The sequence below is a fragment of the Anomalospiza imberbis genome, chromosome Z (assembly GCF_031753505.1).
Source record: "Anomalospiza imberbis isolate Cuckoo-Finch-1a 21T00152 chromosome Z, ASM3175350v1, whole genome shotgun sequence".
In the NCBI taxonomy this organism is placed as follows: domain Eukaryota; kingdom Metazoa; phylum Chordata; class Aves; order Passeriformes; family Viduidae; genus Anomalospiza; species Anomalospiza imberbis.
The window spans coordinates 3178280-3200565 of NC_089721.1; the positions used below are offsets into that span (position 1 = coordinate 3178280).

At 37.5% G+C, this 22286-nt stretch overlaps 1 long non-coding RNA gene across 1 annotated transcript; it reads left to right on the top strand.

The window, feature by feature from the left end:
- The first annotated feature begins 6164 nt into the window (after positions 1–6164).
- LOC137464740 (uncharacterized) lies at positions 6165–21730 on the top strand. Its single transcript, XR_010994394.1, has 2 exons — positions 6165–6222; positions 21541–21730. It is a non-coding gene; the product is annotated as an uncharacterized lncRNA (long non-coding RNA).
- Positions 21731–22286: the final 556 nt, after the last annotated feature.

The following is a 22286-nucleotide window of genomic DNA, read 5'->3' on the forward strand; positions in this document are numbered from 1 at the left end:
ACATTTGAAAACAAGATTCTTTTTTTTTATTTTGTTTCTTTTTTGATTTCTTACCATTTAAAACTTGTTAGTCAAGATAGGCATCACAAGAATCAAACCTAATATCTCCCAAATCTAGTTTATATGCTCCCAAAATTTTCCCTGAGTTCAACCTAAAAGAGTTGAACTCTTTTAGGTCCCTGAGTTTGCCTAAAAGAGACCTGAGTATAAAACTCTTGAATCTCTAAGATAAGAACTGAGATAGAACCATAGCAGGGAGAAGCAGATTATCCAGCATATGGGTTCCTTCACTGAGGAGTAAAGCAGTTGTATCACTTAAAAGAACAACAGGTGATCCAACAGAGATTAACTGCAGGAAATGCCAAAATAAAGCTTGGGAAAAAAAAAAAAAAAAAAAGGAAGCAAAAATGCAATGGTATGACTGGATTCCAAATTTCTGTTCTAACAGCTGTGATAGGATATACTTAGATTTTCCTTGTATGAGATATTAACTCATATTTACTATTGTCATCTACTGGATTATTTGCGTGAATAAGAATTTGTTTCAATATAAATTTCATCAATGATTTTAAACCTCTGGCTCATGACTTTGTCCCTGAATATATACTATTACAATTATCTCATCTTTAGGCACATTTTCTCTTTATCTATTGCAATTGGAAGCTTGATATAACTCTGCTTCACTGAATATTTGTCTTTCAAGTCAGATGGAAATTCTATATAAAAGCAATAACTGGTTTCAAAAGGATAATGGCTAGACAAAATAAAGCAGAGGTTAAAATACTCAAAGACTACAAAAGTACTTGCATTTACAGCAAAGTTTCCTATCAAACCTACATCTTTACATGTGTCATTTCTGTATAAAAAATTGTTTAAAAAAAGTGGTTGTATTTCTCTCACACATAATATTTGTGAAAGCTTTAATATTATTAGATTCCTTTAAGGAAATGAGAAAAGACTATAAGAAAACTTTCAAGTTGAAAATGAGGTGTTTGGTGGCCATTTTGCTTTAAATATCTGGTTGACAAAAGTTCCTACTGTGTACATATTTTCGGGGAACACATCAGGAAATCCTAAGAATAATTTTTAACAGTGACAATTTGATAATAAATTATAACTTGTTATAACAAAGTCAAATTATAACACCTGAATTTAAATTTATTTCAAAGGACTCCCAGACATTTTTTTTATTATGCATGTCTGGAGTTTTCTTAAGAAAGCACAGAAGCAGATCAAAAACTTTACACTGTCTATGGTATGCAATGGGGACTGGATGATTTTTCCAAAATGGTTATGATGAAGAAATATTTCAAAAATACAGAAGTTGTTTGCAATAATGTGACTCTTCTGTTTTCAAAGGTTCAAAATAATTCAGAGAAATAAATATGAACAGCGCTTTATGAATGTAGCACTTCAAAACATAAGACCAGAGGTGCCAGCCTAGTTTTGTGATGTGAAGAAGGTTTAAAATGACCAGGATTTTTGACTGTTATGGTTTAACCCCATCCAGCCCCCAGCCCCTTGCAGCCATTTGCTCACTCCCCCACCAGTGGGATCAAGGAGAGAATTGGAAGGATAAAAGCTGGAAAACTCATGGGTTGATATAAGACTGTTAATTAGGGAAAATAAAAGGCTTGCACACAAGTAGAGAAAAAAATGGAATTCCCTCCTTTCCATGTTCAGACACCTCCAGAGAGTTGAACCCATCACATGTAACAGTGACTTGGGAAAACAATCACCATCAGTCCAAACATTCCCCCTTCCTCCTCCTTCCCCCATTTATACACTGAGCACAATGTCACATGGTCTGGAACATCCCTTTGGTCACTTGGGGTCACCTGTCCTGGCTGTGTCTCCTCCTAAGCTCTCAATCACCACCATCCCCTCCCAGCCCGGCAGTGCAAAAAGCAGCAAAGTCCTTGGCTCTGCGCAAGCTCTGCTCAGCAATAACAAAAACATCTCTGTGTCATCCACCCTGTGTTCAGCACAAACCCAAAACATAGCTCCACACCAGCCATTGGGAAGAAAATTAACCGTGCCCCAGCTGCGATCAGCACACTTATCTACTGAAATTGAAAACAGAAGAGGTGCTCGCCTGCACTGTGTGTGTACAAACACACTGTGCCTTTGACAGGCACCTACACGTGGTTCAGTCATTCAATCAGAATGTTAAAAATATGTAATGCTAATACGGTGTATATACAGCTAAAGATCCAATGTAACCACTGTTCATGTCTGTCACTGAACGTTTTAAGAAAAGTTAAACAAACACCTAAATATTTCCCCAAATAGGAAAGAACTGAATAGTGATTAACTTATTATTATTATTTTTAATAAGAATAATAATAAAGACTTGCAATTTTCAAGCATTACAAAGCTTGAAAGGATGAGTGGAAGAAAATAAGCCATTAGAAATAGTAGTTGCTTGTATTTCTTCTAGGTTGACATTAATCTGACACCTCCAATGTTATTCTCCATCAGATGAGTAGAGTAATTAGATCTCACACCAGCCTCCTCAAACTCAATGCATATTAGATTGAATAATACTGGTATGGATTAATGTACATTTTTGTGGGAATGGGGGGAAGAGAAAAATACTTGAGGAGATTAGGTCATAAATTCCATATTCACCCAACTTGATGTTGCCTCGTTAGGGTGCAGATCAACTGTATTATAACTGTGTGTTATCTGAACTGAATTCAATTCCCAACTTCATTTGAATGAAGTAATCTTTGAATTTTGTTTTCTTTGTGTCCTGCTGACCATATTGCCTCATATCATTGTGACACGACTGTGTTACTGGGAGAGGGGAAAATGGCAATACATCATCCTCCAATTAAAGTTTTTAAACGAGCCCAGTTTGACTTACCCAGAAACTGATATCAAGGGAGCATGGAGCTTTCCACATCTTTCTAAAGGAATGAGTGTATTTGGGAACTAGAGACAGGACAAAGGAAAAATAATAAATTTTCATATAAATTGCTGCTCCTCATATGTCCGTTTCTATGAACTGCCCAAAAAGAAAGAGAAAGGAGAAAGCTATCCACTTACCTCCTGGACAAGCAATTTGAAAAAGTTACAGTTTAAAGAGTTCATAGGGCAAATTCTCAAGCTGGAATCTTGCCTCATCAGGTGGTCTAACAGGGCAAGTGACAGCCTGAAATATCATTAGTTTCACTTTGTCCTCAAAGGTTTTATTTTAGGCCAGAGTGGATAAAAAAGAAATAATCAGAAAAGAAGCTAGGATTTCTTTTGCGGAAACTTGTAATTAAATTAAATTAAATTTCCTGAGCTGCTTTTTTATCAAAGACCATGGAACAGGAGATCTTTCACCATCTTCTGAAATTCATTTATTGGAGTTCATGGGCCACATGCAGTGCTGCAAATGTCTACTAGGAGCACATCATAACTCTTATGAACCCTTGTCAGAAGCTGCAGGTATCCTTTAGATTTATTTTATTTTTTTTTTTAATTTGAGATATCAAGTCTAACTCAACACTTTTCAATTCATCAGTTCTATGTAAGAAAAGGCAGATTGTTCTGTTAGTTCTGAACCTTCTATAATACTACTTAAAATTTTTAGCTGAAAAAAGGTAAAAATGTAATAGAAATCACATTATTCACCCAGACTAATACAGAGCTTTATCCTGTTTGATAGTGAGGGCCTGAGCTCATATATCTCTACATCTCAGGAAGCTTCTGCCTTAAAATACCTTTCTTCCTTTTAAAATCCAAATAGTTAAATGATGAGAGCTATATTTAAGGCTCCAATTTCCTGGAAAGGTAGACTTTCCCTTTTGTTGGTTGCCTAATTACTATGCTTTAAATTTAGATGGCTTGAATTAATTGCAGCACAAATTTCTGGAGAGAATTGGTATTAAAATGAAGAGCACTAAATAGTGAGGTTTTCAGGTGAATGCTGGAGGTGTTCCACCAAGCCCTTCACATATTTCTGTGACAGAAAAAGCGTAATGTATTATTTTCTTATTAATTTCACATTTAAGAAAGTCTTATGAATAATAATACCATGGAACAAAAAAAACTAAATATAATAGAAGATTCAGAATTTCTTTTTCCTTTGTTGCTTCTAACTACCAGATGTAAAGGAAAAGTTGTAGTGTAGTTTTTTTTCCTGGACGGTGCAATGGGAATTGAAGTCGTCTCAAGCTGGCTGAGAGAAAATGGTCCCTTGGAGGAAGGTTCATCCTACCTGCTAAAGAAATCTCAGGGGAATTTGACCATTCTGGCCTACTATTATTAACTGAAGCCATATTTGCAGGAATTGAATCAGAATTCAGGATTGAATAAAATATACTAAGCAGATATCTACATTTTTCAATGCTGAGAAGAGAAGAAGCCTGGGGCATCCACATAATTCCGTGAGGTACTGGAAGTGATGTGTGATGAGTCCAGGGGAGTGTATGCACCACAGCTTGCTCTTCCTCAAAAACACATTGCATGCCAAAGAGCACTTCAAAAACTGGGAACTGGAGCTCTGAGTTTGTTCCTTGAAAGCCAATGCTTTGAGAAAGGAAAGCCATCACCATAAATTACAGCATTTCTAATAACTACTGTCACATTAAAAGTCATTAATTTTGTTTAAAAAGGACTTCCTTCCTAAAATTGGGATATGGTTTGAGGGGATTCTGGGCTGGAAAACATGTGATGGCAAGGTGGGATCTGAGGGAGAAAAGTTGACAGGGCAAGCAAAGGAAGAATGAAAGCCTACTGAAGTGAAAGAAAAAAAGATGAAGAAATTCTTTCACCAAGTGTCCGGTATACCCAGGGTTAGCCCTGTAGGCAGCTGCTCTATAAATAAAATATAACAATTAAAATGGGAATCTTGTAGGTTTTGAAGGCAGATGAGACAAAAAGGTTTCATTTTCTGTCTGAGTCTTCAGGGGCCATGCTGTGCTTATCTTGGACCTGGAGGTCACTCTTGCATAGTTTGCATGCTGCAGAGTTATTGAAAATCTTTCCTGGCCATATCAGCATTTTGGTCTTTGAAGAGAACATTAGGAATATCAGCAGAGTCACCAGTGTCTAACTTGTTCGGAAAAATACAGCTTGGTTCTTTAGTAATTCATTATCTAATTTATAATGCATGGTAAAAGGATAGGTACTCCAGGAAGATGCTGGGGCTTCCCAGCATTGCAGTCTTCATCTACCAACATTGGGAGTAATGAAGGGTAATAAAACAAATCATACTGTAAATAATAAATAACCTCTTCATCCTATATTTAAAAACAGAAAGCATGAAGGTAAAAATTCTCAACTTCTGAAAAGGTTTAATGACCCTCCTTAGTGCTTGTAGCACCAATTGTTGATTTCTTTTGGAAGAAGCCCAGTTACTATAGATTCATTTATAGAAACAAACAACACAAATAACAGAAAAATATTAAAAGAAAAAAATGAAAGAAAAGTGTTCAAAATATCAGAGTAAAAAGTAAGATAATAAAGCATTCATTTGATGAGGGACAGTGATTCATAGCATGTGGGAACCTCAAGGGAATGCAAGGGCACAGAGGAAGGAAAACTCAAGCAAAGAGTCAGGAGAAAAAAAAAAAGGTAAAGCATTTAATAATAGTTAGAAATGTTTTTGCAGCTGTAGCAAAAAAACTACAGTTCCAACTACTTGTCACCATGGAAGATCTGTCCTTTTTCACAAGAAAGAATTTATTCCCTAGGTGTCTTTTGCAGGAGTGGGTAGGGTAAGGAAGTGTACTTGCAAAGCTAAATTGCCCTGGGATTTTTCAGGAGAGATATTTACTCTGTTGTTATCTTTCTACCCCTTTCACTCTGTATCAGTACAGCTACAATGCAAAAATAGCTGCCATGCTCTTTTTCACTGGGGCTACTCTTCACTGAGTGGGTATATGTATTTTACAAACAGACTTGGGATATATCAGGCCAGCCAGAGTGTTTTCAACAATTGGGTAGAGAAAAGTTTCAGAGCACATAGCCCATGCATTGATTTCTTAGTTGATACCATTTTTCTCTCTCTGGGTTTAGTTACCTTGGTGTGTTTATCTTCTATAATCAGGCTTCTGGTTCCAGAGGTGGTTCCAGATCCTGATGGAGATCCAACAGGCTAGTCCGGAAGAAGATGTCACGGAACTGTGGATTCATAGAAGGTTGGGATTGTAAGGGTGGAGATCATCTAGTCCAACCCCTTTGCTAAAGCAGGTTCAGCTAAAGCAGGTTGCACACAACTATGTCCAGGTGACTTTTGAGAATCTACAAAGAAGGTGATAAAGATGTGTTTCCCAGAGAAGCTGTGGCTGTCCTGTCCCTGGAAATGTCCAGGGCCAGGTTGGACAGGGCTTCGAGCACCCTGGGGTAGTGGAAGGTGACCCTGCCCAAAGCAGGGGATGGAATAAAATGGCCTTTATGGTCCTTGACAAACTCTTCTGTGATTATGTGAAACACAGGGCCCTGTCACGTAACCCCTGAAAGTGTTCTGTTTCCAGTTTAAAATATTACTGCCTCTCTTTGTGTGTCTTCACCAGGGACAATCTCACTCTTCCAGAGTCAGTAGAGCGATGCTATCATCTTTTCACCTGGAAACAAATTAATCCATTAATCAGAAAAAACCTGTTCAAGGTATGATGCAGGACAGGAGAGCTGATGATGTATGCTCATATTCTGAGCCAAGACTCTGCTGCGCAACATGATTACGAAGGTAATTACTGTTTAATCAGTATAAAAGGAATTTTCACAGGTTTTGTTTGGGTACCATAGAAGCTTACTTTTAGGAAACAGCATCAGCCACTTTTTCACATTTGAAAGCAAACATTATCAGGTAGATTTCTCAAGTTTGAAATCCAGAGGTCCTCTACTTCAAGTGAAATCCAGGTAGGTGCCACACCATAACTTTGAAAATGTGGGGCATTGCATCCAAACACCATTTCTCTTGCTCTGGTTTCAAAATGCAAAATGAGTGAAATATCTTAATGGTGTTTGCAATTTCTGCTCCCTCTCCCCAGCCCAGGAAACTAGGGACTGGCAAAGTGGTCATTATTTTTTCATGATACCTTCTCTACTGTCTAATTAGCAGTACTAGTAAGAAGTGGTTCTGTACTTTACTGAAGGAAATAATATATCAGATCCTGTTTAATTACAACTGAGCTACTGCCACACACAGCATTTCCCCCCAGAATAAAAAGTAATGAGATGTAAGGTTCTCACTGGGGCTCTCTTTGTTAGCCTTCGTTCAGCAATATCTCAAAGGGCTCATCACTCAGTGGGTTTATCAACTCTGTGCTGGAGTTCTATAGAAGGCTTAGCATAAACTCTAGTAAAGCAATGAAAATTACCATTTCCAAATGTCCAGCAACATCATGCATGTTACAATGAGTCATCACCTAACATAGGAAAGCTCTGTTGTTTTGCAGCTCACATAATGTGCCATAGAAAATTTCTTTTGTACTGAGAATTCATACAGATGTACAAGTCTGTGAAGAAATATAAACTGATAACAAAACAGGGCTTTCTTGAGCCAAACCTGTTTTCACACCTGGACGAGTGTGGTGTTTTCCCACCCTTATTCCAGTTATCTTTGTGATGGGCTCTGGCTCCTCATTTCTAGCTGGGAGAAAGTTGATAGCACCAGGGATATCTGAGCTGAGAGCCTGGCCACTGAAGGTGGAATCCAGAGTCTGAGAATCACCCTGCCCATTAGGGCAGACAAAAGGACCCTGAGATCCTAAGAATTAAACAAGCTGTCAGCATTGGCTAAAGTCTGATTTTTGGTAGCAAACTGACATGTAGACATGGTGCTTAGGTCTACTTTTATTTGTTTGTTTTTACCTACTTTTATTTGTTCAACTGCACAAGCTAATTCCCACCCCATTTTCTATTTATGTACTCTCTCAGTAATCTTATCAAAACTGTTTGCCTTCCTGGTACCCAGGGAATAGTGTGGGAAGCAGTCCAAAGAGCTGTGCATATGGCTAATATATATTTGTGTAAACAGATTAACAAGCTCTGCTTGTGGACTTCAGCTTTTGAAACGAGGTTAAATCCTGCTGATTACGAGATAAATCTTGGATTACAAATCAAGCTATGGAAAAAGTATCTTATATCTAAAATCCTAGTTAACATACTCAGAAACAAAACAAAATAAAACAAGACAAAACAAAACAAAACAAAACAAAATAATATATGCTTAAAGGATTGACAGGATCATCTCTGTGAATCTAAAGACCACAGCTGAGTAGTGGATTTCAGATCAAAAGTCTCTAAGAGATCTACCAAAGTCTTGGATTGCCTTAACTCACAGAATAAAAAGTATATTCCTATACTCTTTTATCTGCCAATGTATTTTCCATATTAGTCAAGGTAATAGTATACAACATCGGTACTCAATTTTCCACTGTGATTATAAAAGTTACCACATTTGTACTCCATACTTACTGTATCAGCAGTTTTCCATTGTGCTTTATTAACATTGTGCATTTCAATGGCTGATTCTGCTAATGAGATTTGGAAGTTTTATATTAAGAGCACACAGAAGAGAAATCATTAACTGGAAGAAGGTTTTTGGTTTTTTTTTCTGACATATTCATAAAACTACATGCTAATAAAATAGGAATATAATTTCAGTAGTTGCTAATAAAAATTGATTTTCATATTAATAATTCCAGACTTGTATTATGGGGACACAATTTAAGAGTCAGTGTATTCATTCTGAGAAGTAAGGACATTTCTCTGGCATTCTTGCTCAATGACAGGGGTCAAAAAAGGGCAATGGTCCATGATAGTGACTTTAATTTTAGACACGTTCACCTGTGTTTCTACATTTTACACTTTGCTCAGTTGAGATCACCTCATGCAAGGAGGCAAAGTGGAAATTCTGGTCACTGCTTGTGGTGGTGATCCTCCCGAGGCCTTTCCTGAAGGACTGAAGGGGATAATTCTGATGTCCAGACTCTTTCTCAAAGAGGGGAACAACCCCACTACACAGCTTCATGATGTGCCAGGGACGTGGCTTATTTCACTGTCTCTCACGGGAAACTCATCCGTGTTGGAACAAGTTCCTGATGCATTACTGTAATCCAGTGCTGACATAAGTCCTTTCACGTAGATATAACAGATACTTGAGTGATTTCTGACAGGGACATACTTAAATACTTTTCACCAGGAATTGTTGATTCAATTAAATCAAAATATTTTGAGGGAATGTGTTAGATTTGTCAATAAAACTGATAAGAATTTACTTAAGCATGCAATTTCACAAAGGAATTAAATAGTTAAGCATGTGTCAGATAACATAAGCCTGAAATGTCTACTTTTTTCATGTTTAGACATGACAGTTTTAAGACAAAGGACTTTATAAACAATTTTAAAGATTCCTAGCTTCTGAAAAGAAAACTATTTAAATTATTCCTCAGATACATTCTGATAAAGTCTTTATCAATTCACTACTCAAGATTACATCCTTGTGACCCAATCCCATCCTACCAGGTATTTGGGATGCTCAAGTAAGGTGTGCATCTCACTACCCTGTCTCTGTAGTCAGTGGAGAAATGCAGGTACCACAGGAGAATGTTCCAAATCTTCAGGCATGGACTGGAAATGGGAATAGGTATTGACCCAGGAATTAAAACATAGGGCAATTAAATTTGTGTGAGCATATTGAAGGCTCTGGTGTTCTGCTCTGTGCCTGGCCAAAAAATACATTTTTCTTTCAAGATGCAGCAGAGCTTGCAAATCTTCTAGTAAGAGAAGCTATTTATAAGCATGCATTTTCCCAAACTTTCATTTAGACCAGAAACCATTCATCACTCAAAGAGATGCAACAGAAAATGCATTTATCTGAAAATAATACAAGTGGTTTGGTTTACTGTAATTAAAAGCTTTTAACACAAGGTCACTTTCTCTCTGGTCATCATTGGAGGAATTGGTCAGTCAGTTTGGGTGACCTTGATGGCTACTCTGTGCTCATGAATCATCTTTTCAGTGGCAGATGGAGAGTTCTGTGCTTTCTTCCTCCTTAACACTGCTCAATAAGATGATTGGAGACTGTGACAACGAGACACAATTCAGGAAGCTTAGGTCAAAAATCAGACTATGTTGAAGATATTAAGCATTGTTTTGCATATTTTCCCTGACTGAGACCTATCTTTTAAGAAATATGTTTATGAAATTTCTCCCTCACACTCTTAATACAGTATTTTAATATAGTATTTTATTTTCTTTAATATAAAGAAATATAGTATTTCCCTTAAGACAGTATTTTGTTTTCATTTGCAGTTCCATGAAGCATGTCTCAGTGCTATGAACAATATACTGACACCAGAAGCTCACTGTTTCCTTGACTCTACTCCCATCTGTTGGCAAAAGTGAAGATTGTCCTTGGGAAAACTGAAATCTCATAATACAAATATTTGGTTTGGGTTTCCTGAAAATACAGACCTAAGAGTACAAATCCTGAACACCTGGCAAATGTTGGATTTTTCTCATAACCTGTTAAATTTTTTTATGGTAAACTCTTAAATCTTTTAAAACCTTAATTTAACTATTAAAACAAAACAAGCATATTATCATACAAAATCCCCATGCATAAATAAGGATTTTCACAGTTAAAAGCTGCCATTTTTCCCCCTAAATATATATACTGACACAATAAAAATCCAGATCCCCTTCCAAAAGAAGACCTTATTTCTTGAAACCCTTTATTTCTTGAAACCACCACAGCTGTAGAGCAATCCTGCTGTAAGCTGTTGTGCAGCAGTAGCACAACATTCCTATCAGCTGTCTGAGTTTTAGACAAGAATCTTTCATTTTATAAACAAAATGTAACTTTTACACAGGTTTATGGGCATTGCTATATCAAAGTACTCTGCATCTTTTCATAATGTTGATGTTACTAAATAAAGGATTATTTTTACTTCACATTGAAGAGATTGCACTGATTAGCGTGTTCTGATTAAACAAACAAAATCATAATTGATAATCCAGTTTGTGGCATCAGAAAATCCTGAATTTGGTTCAGTATCAGCTTGTCTTCTAATTTCAATGCTGTCTTTCTCTAGGCAGATATTTCTTGCACAGACCTGTTACTGCAGAGCACCAGTAGTGACTGAGCTTTGGACAAAAACTCCAGACTTTTCACTGCCATACTATTTGTACTTTCACAGACAATACTTACACACTCCCCAGGAGCTCGGGTCAGACCTCAGACTCTTCCCCTTTATCAGTGTTGCTTTTGATGCTGGAAGTTAAATTATCTCTGGGTTTTGCCATATTGTGTTGACTTCTTTGTTTGTTTAGTCTCTAGGACATCTTTTCCTGTTGAAATAAAATAAAAAAAATTATCTCATTGAACATAAATTTTCTCTTAAGTGTGTATGGAAATATCTTTTTAACTTCATCTTACTGTAATTGATTTCATATCCTACCATGATCTTCATCTTTCCCTAAAATTCTATTTTTCTCATTCTGATGGTTTTCACATCTACAACAGAACACATTAATATCAGACTAAGTTAAAGACATTGTACACACTGAACTCCTTCAATCTACTCCTAAACCATCTTCTTCCTCATTAACCATGGGCAACAGCACACAAGGCAGCTGAGGCCCTGGGCTAATGTCAGAGGTTCTCTTCACCTATCATAGGGATTAGAGGTACAGGTATGTTTTAGGTTAGCAAGGTCTTCAGTCTTGTAGATAGCAGCAAACGACTCACAAATTGCTGTTGTTTATTTGTCTGCAGTATTTCAGGGCTAAGCCATTTTACTCTCAATATTGCTAAAACACTCTCACCCTCATCTTCTCTGCAAATATCTTACTTGCTTGATAATCTATGTAATTTTTTGTAGTATTCTGTCCTCCACTGTCACTAGTACTGTGAACTCTTACTCAAGTTACATCACGTCTTATATGGGAAAAAATATATCAAAATTATTTCCTGTCCAATTTCAGAAAAATAAAATATGATCATTCAGAAACATAGCACACAACATTTTGTGTCATCAGACTTGCAAATAGACTGTGATTTAGAAAACAAATAGAAAAGCTTTGGTATGTTTCCAAATTGTCTTGGAAAGATGAGGCCAGTGATCGCTGGATCACATTTCAAATTATTTTCCTTACTGCATTTTTATGTGATTATTGTTTAGACATGATGGGCTGTTGTCTGGTGATGCTAACTATTTTGATCTTCTGTAGAGAGTATATTAAAAGCTGAAAGCTGTTCCTTCTATTTATTGTTTTCATGAGAGTAAGGAGCATTTATGAAAAAAAGAAAAAAAAGATTTTTGTAGAATTCGGAAATTGCGTCTGCTCTAATTGTGATTTAATTGCCACTGATGACTGCCAGCTGTCCACTGTGAAAGCAAACTATTAGCAGGTCTGCCAGAAAAAAGGAAATTTCTGTCTGTGAAATGATGAGATTCAATTTTAGAGAATTTTCTTCTGCTCGTCAACAAAGAGAACAGACATATTTCATTCCTACCTCAACGGGTTCAATTCCCTCTGATTGGAAACAGTGGCTTAAATCTCAGTCTTTTCCCTTCATAAGAATGCTCCGAGGAATTTTGTTGCAAAGATGATTTTTGATCTTGACAAAACTGACTTTTCAACTGATGGATGTTTTAGGACTTATATTGACACTGTGTGAATTAATACAGCTGAAATTAACTGACATGGGCAGCATTCATAACCTCAGAAGACTCAGCACAAAATGATTACTTGACCTTTGAGAACATTTCAGGAGGCCAGGGTTCAGTCCCAGGATGAAACACAGTAGGAGAAGATGAGGCTGTGTGCACTGCGATAACACGCTTATTTCTAAAGTTTGCAGCCTCTTTAACTGGAACTCCAAGACACTTTGGATTAAATGGTCTATAAATGCTCAGTGGCAAAGTGGTCCAAACCTTAATCCATCTTTTGAATCCACAGCTAGTGAATAGGGCTGGTTACTTGGCACAGAGGAGACAAGAGCTATGAAACATTTGTTTTTTATCTCAGACTCATTTTATTCCCCAACATTCTATGTTCTCAATATGTTTTACCCTATGTATGTAAGCTTTACAGACAAAATATAACCTCACTTTTCTATTGGTTTACATTCCTGGTCCAAATTATTAGCAGACCTTACAACCAGAGAAGCAATGTTGCTAAACAGACCCAGATGGGGTCCTCTTAGAGTCAAAAGTTTATAGGTATGGAGAGCTGTTATTTATCATATCTGAGCAATGGTTTGTTTAAAGAGGGCAGGGGAATGTAGGCAATCAAAAGATAAGAGGGATAGAGAGTTCAGACTGACCTCTGTGCATCTCACTTTTGGAGACACATTATGAGTTAAAATGAGAGGCCATGAATTACAAAGAGAGGCTGGTGCTACTGGTGTACCACAAGTGGAGTGAACACATGCTTCTGGTTTGTGCCAAATAAAAAAATCCTCAAACCCTATCTCAAACCTTTGTCCAGTCTCTAAATCAAAGCCTCCATTCCTACCTAAGAACTGTTTGTCTCTTTTTTCTATTTCTTTCCCTCACAACACAACACTGGCTTTCAGAGTTAGTGGTTTTGGTTTTGTTTTATTTTATTTTATTTTTTTTTTTTGGGGGGGGGGTGTTATTTTGTTTTGTTTTGTTTGTGTTTTGCAGGGTTTTTTGTTTGTTTGTTTGTGGGTTTTTTTGGGGTTTTTTTTGTTTTTTTTTTTTTTTGGTGTCTGTATTTTCTACCAGGGTAAAATCTATTACTATTTTGATGACCTTCTTAACCCAATATTATTTCAACATTTTAGTAGGGTGAAGATTAGGATAGTGCCCTCATGGTGATGGATGTAGTTTTTAGCTTCAAGGCCAAGCCTCTGTCTTGTGCACTGCAGCACTCTGCTTCATCTGAGAATGGAAATACATTTTTTTTTTTAATTCCTAATCTTTATTTTGTTTTTTTTCTTCCATCTGCAACTATTTATTAACTGAGGCCTAGGATAACCTACTCCACTATTCCCTGAATCCTTACAGAAATACCCCATGTTTCTAAATTTTTCATGTTTCCCTCTCCCATGAAATTCCTTGATAATTCCAACCTCCCTGTTACTCTTTTGTGACAAACACTCAGTAAAAACAGAGCCAAGACATGTGGAGATTTTCTCATCTCATTTATTCTTGAATGTAGCTGATGCATCACAGATTTTTTATCACAGACAAATGTATTCCAGTTTCCTCTTCAGCAGCTGAACTCAGAGGGGGCCTCAGTGGATCCAACATCTCTGCACAAGGAGGGTTGTCCATGAACACGTTGCACAGGATTGAATCTGGACAGTTCTGGAATATCTCCAGTGAGGGAGACTCCCCATCCTCTCATTGTGATCTGTTCCTGTGTTTGATCACTGGATGGGAAAGTTCCTCACAAATCCTGTGATTCTGTGGTCCTGAGCTCTGCTGTGTCCTAGAACTCACCCGTGTCCTAGTGCAGGTCCCCATTTATTCCTTATCTAATCCTCTCTGCACACAGCCCACCCTTCCTTCTCTCCTTTTTTATCTTTCCCCACCAGGAACTCCTAAGCCAGTCTGTGTTTGTAATAGCTCCTGTTCTCCATGACAAGGACACTTGGCAGCAAAGATCAAAATTTTCACCACTCCTCAATAATGATATGTACCTACACACATACAATAACATCACAAAGCAGCAAAATCAAGAAATCTAAAAATATAGCTGTTAACTTTATACAGCTATTGTTTTACACAGTTTTTGTATATAATAATTAATTCTTACAATATAATTTCCTATTAAAGAAGTCTTTTCTCTTCATTTATGTTTTTCATGCCTTCTGAATTTTCCTTTCTTCTTTTCTTACTGCAGGAAAAAAAAAATAAAACCACTAAAAATAAAAACTTGAAATCCCAAAAATGGTACTAAAGTTGATATGGTGTTCTGTGTTAAAATTTACTGTTCTTATTTGAATGCCACTATTATTTTGATTTAATGGTTGAAATGCAGAAATATAAGAGATTAAAAATAGCAAAAATACCCTTCCATTTCTCATTTAATTACATCTATTTCTTTGTGGTTGTAATTACTGACTTTCTTTATTTGAGTTCCTAAGGAATTTCACTAGTGATCTGTTAGAAATTATTATAAATTTGTTCAAGAGTAAAGCTCACACTTCTACTACAGAAGCAGAAACAGGCATGCACACACTAAATGGGATAATTACCAGATGATTTTATTTCAAATGGAAGTAGCTTTTTAATTCCCAATAATTTTTGTCTCATTTTTCTGGGATCAAACCCAAACCCCATTTCTTGTCATTCCTCAAATCCAGAAGGGTGCTGTGAAGCTAACTCCCTTTAGAAGAAGAAAGGGCAGGGTGAAAAAGAGAAAATTACAAGTCTGCTCCCTGGAAGAAGCAGTTAATAAAATATTTGAATAAAGGAATGTATCAATAAAGTCTCAGAAAAGGAGAAAAAAGATGAAATCTATCGATTCCTAACTTGTTATAGACAATGTTGTAGACTTCCTGTCCATGTAAGTGTTCAAGGACAGGCTGAATGCAACCTGGTCTAGTGGAAGGTGGAATGAGGGGGTGGAATGAGATGAGGTTCAAGGTCCTTTAAACCTTAACCATTCTGTGAATGCAGCACAGAGAGTTTCCACATGGCACAGAGCTCTCCCACTTGTGACTTCCTGGGAGGACTTCACCTCCAAGCTGCAGTAGACACAACATATGAAGCCCTGGAAAGTCAGAATTCAGTTTTCCCTGGTGATGAGGACACCATGCTGAAAGGAAAGCTCTGCTGAAACTGCCAAATTAAGCAGACTCTTCAAGATTTATTTTTGCTCATGTTGGTGCCCTGCCACAAAAATTATTTTTCCATTCAACCTGTAGCTTAACCACCATGAAAAAGGGACAATCTCACGCCTGGGTCTGGTTATTTTCTAAATTTTAAAGCTGACACTAGCATATTTAAACATGTCTTCTTCATGTACAGGAGACAGATATTTAGGGAAGTGTTCCTCCAGGAGCAAGCTGTGGAGTTTGCAGAAGCCAAAGAGAAGACCACCCCTCACTTCAGACACCGAAGGCTGGGGTGTAATTGAAGGCAGCAGCAGCAGCTGTCTGCACTTTGTGCTGTCAGGGGCAGTTCTGAAGCATATGGGATGCATTTACTGTTATGAAAACTGCCTGTATCAGAAGCCCTGATAAGAGTAGGATTGAATGTTCCTAGCAAAAGCCTGAATGTTTTGGTTTTTTGAACTCGCAGGATTAAAAGATCTTCTGTGCCTGGGAAGCTGTGAGGGTGGGGGGACAGAGCCAGATGTTTGCCAAACCTTAACTGATATTTTGCATCTATATTTTTATTAAAATAGGAGCTGAAACAGCATACAATCTGAAAGCTTGGATCTGGATAATTTTATGGATGAGTTAAGCAACATTTTTCCAGTTTATTATATTGTGAAGGTATAGAAAGCTCTAGTTAATTAGAAGCTGTTGATTGTCTCAGGATTTCTGATGCTTTACAAGATAAAACTTAATAGCACTCCTGTAGCTCACTCCCATACAATACTTATAAATTTACAATATGTTTACACAATATTGTAAACATTGCTACCTGGTGATGAAAAATTTAAAAAAATAAATAAATTGTGGGGTTTTTTTCTATAAATATATTTATATATTTTTATAAAATAGACTTTTTATTTTTTTCTGCCTTTCAAAGGTACATTTTCAGAGCTTCTTTTGCCTCCTCTGCCTCCTCTGTGACTAGGATTATTCAATATTCCACTGAGATGAACACGCAACAGTGTAGAACACATTAGAAGTGCAATATCTTCATTTTTTTGAGTTTGCAGTCAGAACCTTTCAGGTCTTTCATTGTAGTGTATGTGTGAACATATGAAGGCCACCACTAGTATCAAACTCTGTCTTTTCCCAAGGACTACACTGTTAGAAACATTTCAGCCTGAATTTTTTGGAACAGGAGTTTGCAGAGGTTTATACATTCTTTCGCCATTACTTGGCTCCCCGAATTAATTTATAGCGCAAAGGTTTGCTGTGATTTAGAGGTTCAATGGCTCTCCTCCTGTGTGAATAAGGATGTCTGAGGGAAATTTAGTGTAGAGTTAATCAGGACAGTGCAATGTGCTGGACTCAGTGATCTGTTCCAACCTGATGGTCTTATGGTTCTATAACTACATGGGCAGGAAAATTATTCTCTTAATGGTGGGAACCATTAAGGGAATTACATGAGAAGTCAGGTGCTTTCTACATATGAGCCCTAAGTGTTTGGGGTTTATTGTGCCTCTCACACTTAATTTAAAAAAAATTGTGGTTTTCCTTTCTTTTTTTCTTTTTCTTTTTTTTTTCTTTTTTTTTTGGTGGTTTTTTGGGAAGAAGAGGTGTGTTAAAATGAAGTATGGGAAGTAAACACTCAGTCAGAGACGTTGCTAAGGTAGAGAGTGGAATTTTGAATAATTCCCCTTTATTTTTTTGTCACAAAGTTTTAAATTACTTTTTAAAATGTTCTATTCTAATAAGATGTTTCATTTCATCTAGGGCCAGCTTTTCCTATTTAATTTTCAAACTGTATGGAAATAAATTAAAAATAGAAATGCAATTTCTGAGACAACATAATTTCAACTGATAATTAGAATATTTCACTTGAATATTTCACTTCAATATATTTTTTGCCTCAAAGAGTTCAGCAGAACAGATGTTTATTTCCCAAACATTTTGATCAACTGAAATATGCATTTCTATGTTTTTATTTTTTGATAATAATGTTTTGGACAAAACCAAAAAGTGCCTGCTTTCAGAAATAAATTTTTTTCTTCCTAAATTATGGACAGATGGTGCATTTCATCTGTGCTCCATTTATACTTCTCTTTTAAACGAATTTGCTTTATTTATTTTTTTTTTCTCTTACAGAGTTCAATAAGTAGTGATACTCATCTTGGATTTTAGCTCCAGCTCTGATTAAGACAGAGGCCCTTAGGAAAGGCTGTGGGTGCCAAAGTTCTGAGGGAAACACCTGCAGGTTTGGATGAGACACACAGCCACCTGCAGACTGAGCTGACACACACACGGGAGGAATTTTTTCCCCTTTCTCTTTTCACTCACAGCATCTTTTGCTGTGTCTTTTGCCGCATTGGCTGTCGTTGCCTTTCATCTGCACCTTCCTTTATTCATAAGCTCAGAGATAAAAGCACCTGCCTTGGTGGTGGTCCTTGCTGCCATCCTCAGCGCAAGCAGGGGTAAATCCTTCCCCTTGCACTCAAGCTCCTTGCACAGACCAGCCAGATCTTTAATCCCCAACATGTTAATGGGATCCCACGTAGCTGCAGATTTGTGAAGAGAGGCACTGCAATGCCTTATTACAAAGCACTCAGCACCATGATGAATAGCAGTAATTCCCACACATGGCATTAATCCACAGAAAGCTGTGCACCCTGCCTGGACCAGGCATTCATTCCATCTCACCAATTTGCAACTGGACTTCAAAGGATACAGCAGGTACACAGGAATGTATCCTGATGGCTGTGGATAGATATTATGGAACATTCAGCATCCAAACTGTTGAAAGCTATTTTGAAATACGGACCAAAAAAAACCACCAAAATGTGCTGAAAAGCAAGACTCGGCAAAGACTCTTTATAAAATTCAGAGTAACAAGTTTTTAAATTTTTCATTATTAAAATAACTTTTTAAAGGTCCTTAAGTTCTGTCTGCAGCATACAATGTTTCCCAGATTTTCTGGGAAACATCCCAATGACCTACACCCTAATGTTTCCAAGAAAATCTACCTGTAGAAAACACCTATTTACTGATGTTGCTCTCTATAGTACTTGTGAATAAACAGTAAATATGCACACAGCTGTCATTATGTACCCTGTTTCATAATTGTGGTCATAGCATTCCCAAAACAGTAAATAAGATATAGCAACAAGATATACCTCAGGTTTTGGTTTTGGTTTTGGGGTATTCTGGGCTTGTTTGTTTGATTTGAGGTTTTGTTCTTGTTTTGGGGTTGTTGTTTTTTGTTGTTTGGGTTTTTTGTGGGCTTTTTTGTGAGGTTTGAGTGACTTTGATTTTGTTGAGGGATTTTTGGGGGAGGATTCTTTTGGTTTTAGGTTTTTTTTTGGTAGTTTTTGTGTGTGGGTTTTTTTTGTTTAGGTTTTGATTTTTGGGTTCTTTTTAGTTTTTAACTGTATTTGGTTGAAAACAAGGATTGAAATATGCACTCAGACAAAGAAGATTTTATTTTCTCAGACTACATCTTACCCAGTAAACTACAGGTTGGTGAAACTCCCCAACATCATTTTTCGAGCAGCAAAAATATGTTATGGTCAGAGACTATGCAAGAGGAAGCATAACCCAGGATTTCACTGATTTACCTGCAGAGGTATTCATTCATTTATTGATCAAACAGTACCCAAAGAAAACACATGAAGATGGCAGGGAGAAAATCTGGCACATGAATCTCTCTCATCATACCCTGGGGGTCCCTCTGCAATTCTGGAGAAGATTCGTGTACTCACTCCTCATCATTCTTGCTAAAATAGACCCAGGCTCCTTAATTACCTCCCTGAACACAACAGTGAGATGCACAGCAATGAAATTCTCAGTCACAGGCTGCTGAACAAAGAAAGGGCTGTGTCAGTCATCAGGAGCTGTCATGCATGGCCCTGTGCCTCAGTTTGAGAAAAACACCCATTTTTGGCATTTCAGCTATTTGACCACAGACAACTGGAACAACCTCTATTTTGTGGTTTTTGTTTTTTTTTTTTTTTTTTTTTTAATAGGCGAGATTATCTTGCTGGACTCTCAGCCCCAACATGGTTCCATTTGCTTTGGCAGATGACTGAATTTCTTTAATTGCCTTTGGCTGAATTCCAGTTCCTCAGCTACAGGTGGCTTTTTTTTGAGAGCAAGGCCTTCTGAGGAATGAGCAAACCCTTCAGATTTCTAGGGTACAAAAAAAACACCTAATGGGTAACTTGCAGATATTTATCAAGACTCAGAATTTTTATGACTCTTAAGGTGGTTCATATTTTTTAAATGTTAATGGGAAGGGAAAAAAAAAGAAAAATAAATACAGAAAAACAGAAAACCCATCAATTCTGGTGGCTTTTTGAGCATCTTGGTCAATCTTACAACCTGACCCTATTTGATACCTGTTTAAAAACAGCTTTCTGAGAGACTGATCTGAATGGGATCAGAAATGGGATCCCTATAGAGGCAGGCAGGCAATGAGTAAGAGTTCTGATAGCAGAAAGTAGAACTGCTCCTTTTAGGTCAGAAATGTTGCTGGCAACAGGTCAGAGGAACAGAAACTATTTGGGGTTAGGAATGCAGATAGTCTTTTCTGAAACTCAGAAAATTTATAATGACCTTATTATTGATTTAAGAATAAAAAGAAATATTTGGTAAAGTGGATCTGTTGAAGCTTTTTTTTTTTTTAAGTTGTTTTTCTCTTTTAAGGAATTGCAAAGTGAAGCTGTAATCCTATATCAGCATGGCTGATCTAAGTTTGGTGAAAATAAATCATAATAAAACTTATTGAAAAATATCATAGTGAGCCAACTGGGAAACATGACACAAAATTCACAAAATATGGTGCAAGAGTAATGTTTTGGGATGTATTTTGCAATATTTTTCCCTCCAGGTGAGATTTTTGGAAATGTGACATATTCTGTTTCCTACAGGCAAGGTTAAGATAAACATGGTAAATAATCCCTTCAGTTTTAGAAAGAAGTTGTGTTAACACTGCCTCTTTACTTTTGGTTAATAGAACTGTGGCTTCCTACAGTAATTCCAGGAACTATTCAAAAAGGGACATACCTGAGTTCAGTGTGTTGTGCTGGCCAGGATAATATTGAGTTAGATGTGTTGTGTTGACTCTTCTATAGTCCTTTAGCAACCATACCAGTGTTCCTGTTTTCCTCCAGCTTTAATCTCTGATCATTTCAAATGGGACAGAGCTCAGAGACCCTGATTTTCCCCTGTTTTATATATGGCTGCACTGCAGTGCCTCATTGGAGGGAGACTCAGAGCAGGAAGAGGTATTTTTTTTAATAATTATTAGCCAGACACCATGTAATGCTTTGGTTTCCCAGAAATTTCAGGCCATGATTTATAGAATCACAGAATGGTTTGGCCTGTAAGGCACTTAAAGCTCATCTTGTTCCATCTCCCTGTCTCGGCCAAGGACACCTTCCACTATCCCAGGTTGCTCTAAGCCCCATCCAACCTGGCCTTGGACACTTCCAGGGATGGGGCAGCCACAGCTGCTCTGGACTACCTGTTCCAGGGCCTCACCACCCTCACTGTGCAGAATTTCTTCCTAATATCTAATCTAAACCTCTCTCTGTGAGTTCAAATCCATTTCCCCCTTCACTTACCACTTCAGTCCCTTTCAAAAGTCTCTTTCTGACTTTCTTGTAGCCTTTTCAGGTACTGGAAGGCCACAATTAGGTCACTCTGGAGCCTTCTCCCCTCTCAACAATCCAAATTCTCTCAGCCTTTCCTCACAGCCACACAAATAATTTAATTCTCTTTTATTCTTTCCCTTTTAATCTTAGTTCCCGGGAAGCAAAAAAGGCATAGCAGGTAGAAATCCTTGCTGCTCACCACTGCAAAACCCTACACGTTAGAGCTGGAGCTGCAAGATAAGAGGCAGCGGATGCTCTCAGTGAGAAAACCATCTCTGCCACGGCACTAAACTTTGCTGTGCTGACGTGCGTATTATAAGTATGTATTTATGCATCCAGGAGCGTGGCTTTCTGCCCTGCAGAGAAATATAAATTGTCGTGAGCAAAACTCCGTGAAATAACCTGCGAAATCAGGCACTTTTTTTTGTTCAGCCTTCCCGGTGCTCCCTGTGCTTCATCCCACTAGATGGCACCGAGCATCTGCTGCATCCTCTGTGTCGAGCCCCGCTCTCTCTGCCGGCTGGCCCTCCTTCCCCCGGGGGGCTGTGTTAGCACAGACACACTTTTGCACTCAGAAATAAACCTCACAAGCCCACCATTCTCAGTGAACGTCAAACCAATCCTCTTCCTTTCCCTCATGTATCTTAAAGGTTCAGGAGCGGTGGGCAGCGGATGGTGACAGCAGCCCCTGGACTTCTTGTCGCCTCTGAATCTGATCTACAGAGATCAGTATTTCCCCTGGCTGAGCAGGCCCAGAAAAAACACACATGCACTATCAGACTGCTCAGAATAATGTTATATACAGGGATATGGCATAATAAATAAAATAGATGTATTATATATACTTATGTATATATGTATTATATATACTTATATACTTACGTATATAAGTATAA